The 8372-nt window shown below is 40.1% G+C and overlaps 2 non-coding genes across 2 annotated transcripts; both read left to right on the top strand.

Annotated features, from left to right (window-relative positions):
* Nucleotides 1-3823: 3823 nt before the first annotated feature.
* trnag-ccc (transfer RNA glycine (anticodon CCC)) lies at nt 3824-3894 on the top strand. Its single transcript has one exon. It is a non-coding gene; the product is annotated as a tRNA-Gly (tRNA).
* Nucleotides 3895-5848: 1954 nt separating this feature from the next.
* Nucleotides 5849-5919, top strand: trnag-ccc (transfer RNA glycine (anticodon CCC)). The gene has a single exon. It is a non-coding gene; the product is annotated as a tRNA-Gly (tRNA).
* The last annotated feature ends 2453 nt before the right edge of the window (nt 5920-8372 follow it).

The following is an 8372-nucleotide window of genomic DNA, read 5'->3' as shown; positions in this document are numbered from 1 at the left end:
TGTAGGTGTTTCAAACATGGTGAACTGGGAGGAGACCCTGAGGCAGACTCAGAATATGCCAGAGAGATTATATCTTATAGCTGGCTATGAGTCCCTCTAAAAAAGTTGAATGTATGATGTTATCACCAAGATAAATCAATAAAAATTATTTTAGCTTTTAGTTCTTTTCAGCAATGATGCCAAAAAGATATATATTTAAAAACTGACTACATAGCTTTTTATACTTTTTTTGGACAGAAAATAAATTTTCATGTTAAAGTTTGATTACATCTTGTAAATTAAACTTAAATTTGTTATGCAGTTAAATTATATATTACAATTGTTTACTGACAGAGTTTGAGTGATAGTTTACATTATCCACAAGCTTGTATACAACCACTCATACAATAATAGCTGAATACCTTCTTGCAGAGGTGACAAACTTCTGAATGATCAGGAAATAGAGAGAAAATTGGAGAAACTCCACTATGTGGAAACAAACTGAGTTAGGTTTTGTGCAAAGAGAAAAGCTTTGTGGGTGTTTTGTGCAAAAGTCAGAGAGAGGCGTCTCAAAAAAAAAAGTTTCTTGAGTAATAGCCAAGTGCTACAATCCCTGTAGGATTTTTGTTTATTAAAAGCTGCACCTCCGCAGCAGTTGGTTGAGCACAAACTTTGTAGTCACTTGGGGAATATGTGCTGCACAGTGAAATTCAACACCAGGAACCAGTGAGAGAATATGCAATACTGAAGGGTCCTGAGACAAACAAGTAGCAGCATGTACTGTGTTTACAAGTCTGTGGGCTTTTATAAAATCTTATCAACTGGGTTTAAAAGATACTTTGTAAAGTTCTCAGTCACTCACAAGTTATAGCTGATGTGTTCAGACTAAACAGAAGGGAAACTGTTGCTGCATCAGTACAACTCAGCTTAGGGTGAAGTGGAGGGCCAGGCTTATCGTGGCACAGCATCTCACCCGGTGGTACAGGGGTTAAAAGGAAATTCGTTCTGAAATTATGTTTTACTTCTGCCTTGGGTTAGGGTCAAGCTACTTAGATTAGGGTGAATGTGTGCAGCTCGCATGTGTGATGGTGGCGATGTGGGTGTCTGAGGGTGGAGGGAGAGGAGGAAGTCCTTCAGAGACCGAATGAGTGAGCAAAACACCAGAAACAAGTGATTACCTTCCTCTAGGCCCTGTTGTAAAATGTCACCCTTCTGAGAAATGGGTTCGTGCTGGCTGACCTGTAAACTCCGACATCATAAGCTATTCTGGTGTTTGGACAATGTTTTTTTTTTCTTAAAAATCAGAGTTATGTACTGCTTACTCTATTTACCTTCACAGTTTCTAAACTGCTGTGTTTTGTTTTTTTTTTTAAAAAAAGGTCCAACCCTGCCCCCAAACTATGTATAGTATGTTCACTAAAAAGTAAAACTGTTACCAGACAAAACGTCAGTTGTGTTGCATTTTCATAATCTAATTTAAATGCTTAAGAATCAAAAAATGAGCACTAGATATCTCTTTTTGTAAAGAGTCATAAAACTTTAAGAAACAAAAGCCTGTTCATAAACATCCAAATCAATTCCAAGTTAAAAAAGAGACAGTAGAAATATGGCTCCTGGGACATTGTGGGTTCTACAATGAGAATTATTTTTATTTATTTTTATTTATTTATTTCTTTATATAAGAAAAACTAAACTTCCCTAATGTACAGTTTCTGTCCCTAAAGTCTGCTCAACTCTTAAGGTCAAAGATGGGGTTAAACAAAATGCAAAAGTTTGTAGGGTAACATTGTTGCCTGAAAGTTTGTGAACCTTTTAAAAGTACAAGAAGTAGACAGAAAAAAATCAATTAAAGGCATTAGACAAAGTTATTATATCTTATATTGTTATCATACCACTGTATGCACATAATCCCAATTGGTATGATTGGTTATAAAGGTTAGCCCTTGCTTTTCAGCTCTGCACCCATATTGTAATAAATCCCTCTCTGTGTTTGCAGTCTTGCCACCACCGAGGTGCAAAATTAGGTATAATATGTCTCCCTGTCATCCTGAGCCATTATATCTCATTTAATCTCATGTGTAAAAAGTAAGAGCCTAACAGTCAAAAACACTTCACTTCACATTTGTAGTTTAAACATTTAGTCAACAATGATTTAATGATGACGAAAGCCCTGAAATTTGGAAGAAAAACAAAAAGACTTCTGTGGAAAAATGTAAATGGTTTGTGAAGTGAGCCAGTATTTTTTTTTCTGATTGTTAAGACTTAGGAGAACAATTTTCAAAGGCCAAATTAGGGTTTGAGGTAAACAGCTGAAGCTACACCAAAACCAAAGATCATGTTGAAAGACGCATAAGGAAGGGTTTCTTATGGATACATTGTAGCAAACTAAAACTTTTTATATTTAAATAAATAAACTTACATGTGTGTAGAAAAGTTAAACCAGGCATAGTTCAAACATGAGTGTTTACATGGGGCAATGGGAAGAAAAGAATTGGCCAATGTAGCAGGTTCCATCCCAAATCATGTATATTCTGATAAGATAATGTCATTAAAAAAATGCTGCATGTGCAAGTAGATTTAGACTCTTTTGTGGTATTAGTTACCAAAGCCCTTTAGGTGACAGAATTTCCCTCCACCTCGCTGACTTGTTTCTACGGCACATAACCCAAAATGCAACTACATGTTCAGCCAGCCTCTAACAGCACTACTGGAGTATTGGTATCATGCAAGATTCCCATTCTTGTGACCTGGGTACAATTCACAGGCAGTGCAGGAGCTTTTAGTGTCCTCTACCTTAGACAAACAACATAAAGTAAACTATGATTTCTAAGACTGAATGCATGCAATGTCATGCAAAATGCATCACATCCTCAGAAAATCATCCATGTCTGATACAGTGACCAGGTTTCTTTGATTCACATTTCCACTCTCCTCCTCCTGCATTAGTGCTGATGTAGAGCTTTTGTCTGACTGGCTGCTCCAGCTGTTCAGGAGAATACTGCAGATTTATAAAAGGAAATAGACCAGTAACACTCTTCTGTGGCACTAGTTGCCAAGGCCTTAGGAAAAGATCATTTAGGACCTTCATGTGACAGAATTGCCCTCCACCTCGCTGACTTGTTTCTACAGCACATAACCCGAAAGGCAGCATATGTGGCTAACCCAGGACCGCACTGTTAGTGTAGTGATATCATACAAGCTTTCCATTCTTGTGACCTGTGTTCAATTTCCAGGCAGTGCAAAGACTGTTATGCCACCTGAAGTAAACTATGATTTCTAAGACTAAATCATGTCAAGTGCGTCACATCCTCAGCAAGTCTCATGTCGATGTCCAAGTACAGTACATGTCTAACAGAGAGACCAGGTTACTTTGCTTCACATTTTCGCTCTCCTCCTCCTGCATCAGTGCTCATGTAGAGTTTTTGTCTGACTGGCTGCTTCAATTGTTCAGGAGAATACTGCAGTGGCTACTTGAGCCGTAATAGCAAATATAAGTGGATGTGGGTATATGATGATGTTACCAGCAGTGTGCAGTGACCGTTGTATGCTGAGACCTTTAACTGATTGGTGCACTGTTAGTGTAGTGGTGTCATATAAGATTCTCCGGCAGTGTGCTATATCTCACCTCTAGCCCTTCTCTGCAGCTCGTGTCTTTAATAATTCTATCCTAACCGATCGTCTAGCGAGATAATGTCACAGAAATAAAAAGTGCAAGTAGATTTATAAAAGGAAAAAGACAAGTAAGACTCTTCTGTGGCACTAGTTACCAAGGCCTGAGCAAAAGATCCTTTAAGACCTTAAGATAACAGAAAAATGCAACTACATATGTGGCCAGCTTGCAACAGCACTGCTGGTGTAGTGGTATCATGCAAGATTCCCATTCTTGTGACCTGGGTTCAATTCCCAGGCAGTGCAGATAAATCTTATGTGTCCTCTACTTTAGACTCACATCATAAAGTAAACGATGAGTTCTAAGACTGCTCAGATGCATCACATAGCAACAGGACGTTTGGGTTGCTAAATTAGCAGCCTTTAAAGTTGAAGAGAGTTCACCATTGATCAGCCTTCAACTTTAAAGAGATCGTCTTGCACTGCTTTGACGGTAGCCACTCTGCAACTCTCTGTGAATGGTACTCATGGCCATTGATCAATGGTCATGACAGTTTGCAGATTAATGATCGTGAAACTGACCTCACGACCCATTATTAGTCAGTGTTGCCATTTTAACTCATTATGCAAGCGTACTATTTATAACCTGGGATACATGCAGTCAGCTGAGACTGAATGAGACACTTGGATGAGTGTTGAAACGTTTGTCCCACTGAAAATCCAGATGATCAGAATGAACCTTCTGGGATTATGGGAGTTCTTATAGTTAAAAAACAAAAAACTAAAGGAGTATCTTGGATAAGAGGTGAAATGTCTTAAAACAACTCAAAGAAGTCCAGTTTCCTTCTTTCAAGCTTAAGACTGTTAGTGAATGTATCCAAGACTCCCACTCCTGTGACCTCGGTTCAATTCCCTGACAGTGCTTTAAGTTACATTTTACGCATCTTCAAGGTCATTTAAGAGTCCAGCATACACAGCTGCTATGCATCTGTAAAGTCAAAGGTTATTAATGTGGCTGAGACACTATTCTCTAGACTTTATGCCTCACATCCTCACAAAGGTGGTACAAGGCAGCACGGCCTTGGCAGCAGATGTTTTAAGACCTTTAGGTTGCACAACGGCCTCCATCAGTCAGGCTCTTTTTCCCAGCACATACTACAATCCCTTGGTCAGACTGAGAACTTGGAGGCTACAATCACCTGGGAAATGTTGGTATCCTCTAAAACAGCGGTCTCCAACCTTTTTTGCGCCTTTTTGCGCCGGTTTATGCCCGACAATATTTTCATGGACCGGCCTTTAAGTTGTCGCGGATAAATACAACAAAATAAAACTAGTACCGGTACCGAAAAAAAGAAGATTTATTCATAACACACGTGAAAAGACCAAGGAAAACCGAGTAAACGATAAAAACGATAACAAAATAACGCTGAAAACCGATAAAAACCCTGAAAACTATACATTTCACACCTGAGCCTCAACTCTCGCGGCCCGGTACCAAACGACTCATGGACCGGTACCGGTCCGAGGCCCGGGGGTTGGGGACCGCTGCTCTAAAAGGTGTAGTCCCTTTCTAAAAGAAGGCTAGAAGTGCATTTGCTTGGGGTGCGCTGCAGAAGCATTTAGCTGGGTGCCACATGTCAAAGTAACATTCACATGAATGTTTGGAGCCAAGGTTTCCAAGCAAAAAATTGCAGAGAGCTTTATGCTGCATAATACTGCAACATACTGTCTTTACCAGACTATCTTGTTACCTGGTCCATGGCCCAATATAGACACAAAAGTCCCATTTGTATGATCTGGGCTCAACTCCAAGGCAGGCAGTAAGTGATGCTTGGAGTTCCTGATTTCCTCACGTGGTGTTTAAGAGTCCACCACTATCCTTCAAACAAATCAGCTGCTCTGTATGTGTATAATAAAAAAAGTGAGTCATGGGAGTGAGCCACTGATCCATAGACCATATCTGACGCATGCCAAATGCCCAACGTCCTCAGAAAGTCACTGTTCAGTGTCTAAGTACAAGTCTCTTTTAGATTTCTTTGGTTCTGGATTTGATGACGTCTCCTATAGCACCCCTTATTTAGATAGTCCAAGCACATGCCATCCAAGACGTTACTATATATGTTGACTTTAGTGGTGTTTGAGCTCCCTTTTAGTAGTGGTTACCACTTTCACGAAATTATATGCACCTACTGTGCGCGTGGAAAAATAAAATGCCACGTATGCTAATGGTTAATGATTCATCACAACAACCAGTCGTGCAGCACTGCTGGTGTAGTGGTATCATACAAGATTCCCATTCTTGTGACCTGGGTTCAATTCCCAGGCAGTGCAGAAAGTGGTTTGCTTATTTCATGCGACTTCATTCTGGGTTCTGCAGGAGATTTTAAATTATATGTCTTTTAGCGAGATACTGAACTCTTAAAGTGTCCCAGATGAATCACTGGAACCCGCTTTATGTGCATAAAAAGCATTACACAGACTTGGAGTTGATGGCAAACAACCCTGACCTGTCAAAGAATGAACGCCACAAGTCATCTGAAAGTGTTTTGTGTAGGTTCTTTAGGTCTTATTGGTTGCATTGTGTGCCTTCATTGTTTTTCTAGTGTACTGATGCTTTGGCGCCAACACCCTGAAATTGTCTTAACTCTGGATTGTGGCAGGGAGCATTAGTCTGTTGAAAAAAAGAACAAACTGCTGCCATGACGGGATGTAAACTGTCTGCAGCAGTGTTTAGGTTGGTGATATGTGCCAAAATAACATTCACACAAGTGCCAGAGTCTACGGTTTCCCAGCAAAACACTGTGGACAGCACTATACCGCCTTCTTCCTCCCACAGTGCCATCTCTCACTGTCCAACCTCAAGAACTTGTTGTTCACTTGCCGTCTCATACATCCCACCCTTGACAGCTGCTATTGTTACATCTCTGTTGCTCACTTCACCTTTCAGTGGTTTCTGTGTTGTAGTTCACTGGTGTAGAACCGGATGAAGTAATTAGAATAAAAATCGGACAGTCTTATCAGAGTTGAAATAATTTGGTAACGTATAACAAGCTGCTGTAAAAATAGCACAACCTCACTGACACAAAAACGCAGTTCAATTGAGCTGAAAAGCAACGCGTGATTTTTCCATTCCCAGAAAAGGTTACTGTCCTCTGTGATGAACCGATGATTAAACTGAGGTGAACACATAATTTCCCAGTTAAAGTCTTGTTTTCTGGACTCAATATGCGATCACCAATGAAAAGAGTTATGAATCATCCATTTCTGCCCTCTCGTAATTGTTTCTGTAACCTCTTATTTCTGCACTTCTGCAGATTCCATCCCCTTTTCCTGTTTTTCTTTAAAGAACACCCAGTCAAATAGCTCTATGCCAAACCAACACAACCAATATTACCAGACCAACATCTGCCGTCTCACAGCCCAGCCTTTGGTTTTGATTAAAGTCACACATATTTGCACAATGCGTTTTGGCATGAGCACAGAGGGCCCCCAGTTTCCACCCTGTTGTCTCTTCTTTAGGCTGCAGCTTCAGTCGCTCTCTAAGCTCCGGGCTGTCCTTTGGAGGTAAGGCACGACCTACCATGAATTTAAACTGCTCCCTGCTCTTTCTTCTCAGCTTAAACTGCAGTGGCTCCTCACTCTGAGAGGTGACTATAGACGTTTTTGCAAACTAAGAAAAAAGGTTGTCACCATCACAGCGCTAACGCTAGCACTAACAGAAAAACCCTTCAAAGATCTGGCAGCTTGCGTTTGAAAACCTTAAGGCCCTACTGGTTTAAGTGCATCTCAGGCTAGACTTGGGAATACTAAAGCTTTTTTAATATTGTGTTTTTCAGTAATGGCAGTGGTTGCCTCAGGCCAACCTTTTAAAGGGTGTGGCAGTGTTATGCCCAATGCATTATTTACTTTGCGATTTGGTATCTCATATGTGACCTGGAACACTTCCAGCAGTTGACAGTGGATTACTGGCACCTACTGGAAGTCATAACCCACCCACACACTCGCTCGGTCACTTACTTTTCCTTCATTTCACTTTCTAGACTGTTTTCCAAGTTGCACTTTGTGACTCCACTGCAGTTGCAACATTTCCAGATCCTTACATCTCCCCAAGCGTACAATCTGATGGCAAACAGATGTTGATTCAGCAGCTGTTTAAATACAGCGACACAATTAAAGCTACGATAACGTGTGAAGGCTGAGTTGTTACCTACTCTGTGTTGTGGCAGGAAATAAACATCTTCCTTGCGAGAGAGTTCACAAGAGAGCTTAAAACCTCCCTGATATTCTGGTTTTGAAGGTGTGTGGGAAAAGATTTCATTTGGCTTTCATGTTTTTTAAGCCTGCTCATCAGTCAGCCACAAAAAAATATTTGTTTAATATTCTGCTCATCTCACAGTGCTCAAATTTAAAAACCAGAGCAGTGGGACACAACAATAGAAAATACAGGAAACATGACTAGTGATGGAATTGCTTACATACATATATGTGTGTGTGTGTAAAACTAGCTATAGTGCATTAGTTTATCACAGCTGTCAGATTAACACAAAAAAAATAAAAGCATTGTTCCTAATATAAATTAAAATTTCATGCATGATGCACCACCTTTCTCCTGCAATTAAATCATTTATTATTTAAAACAAAAAACAGTTGTCCAAATTCTTCAGACTTCAGGTTAAAAGAAACGTGCGCCACACATAGAACAAAACAGTGTTTCAACAGTAAAAAGTTAAAGTTTTACCAGGATCAAAGAACAGTTTTCCCAGAAGTTTGCAGGATGCAGGCCA

The sequence above is a fragment of the Neolamprologus brichardi genome, chromosome 22 (genome assembly GCF_056152115.1).
Source record: "Neolamprologus brichardi isolate AB-2024 chromosome 22, ASM5615211v1, whole genome shotgun sequence".
NCBI classification, from domain to species: Eukaryota; Metazoa; Chordata; class Actinopteri; order Cichliformes; family Cichlidae; genus Neolamprologus; species Neolamprologus brichardi.
This window is presented reverse-complemented; position numbering and strand designations above follow the sequence as displayed.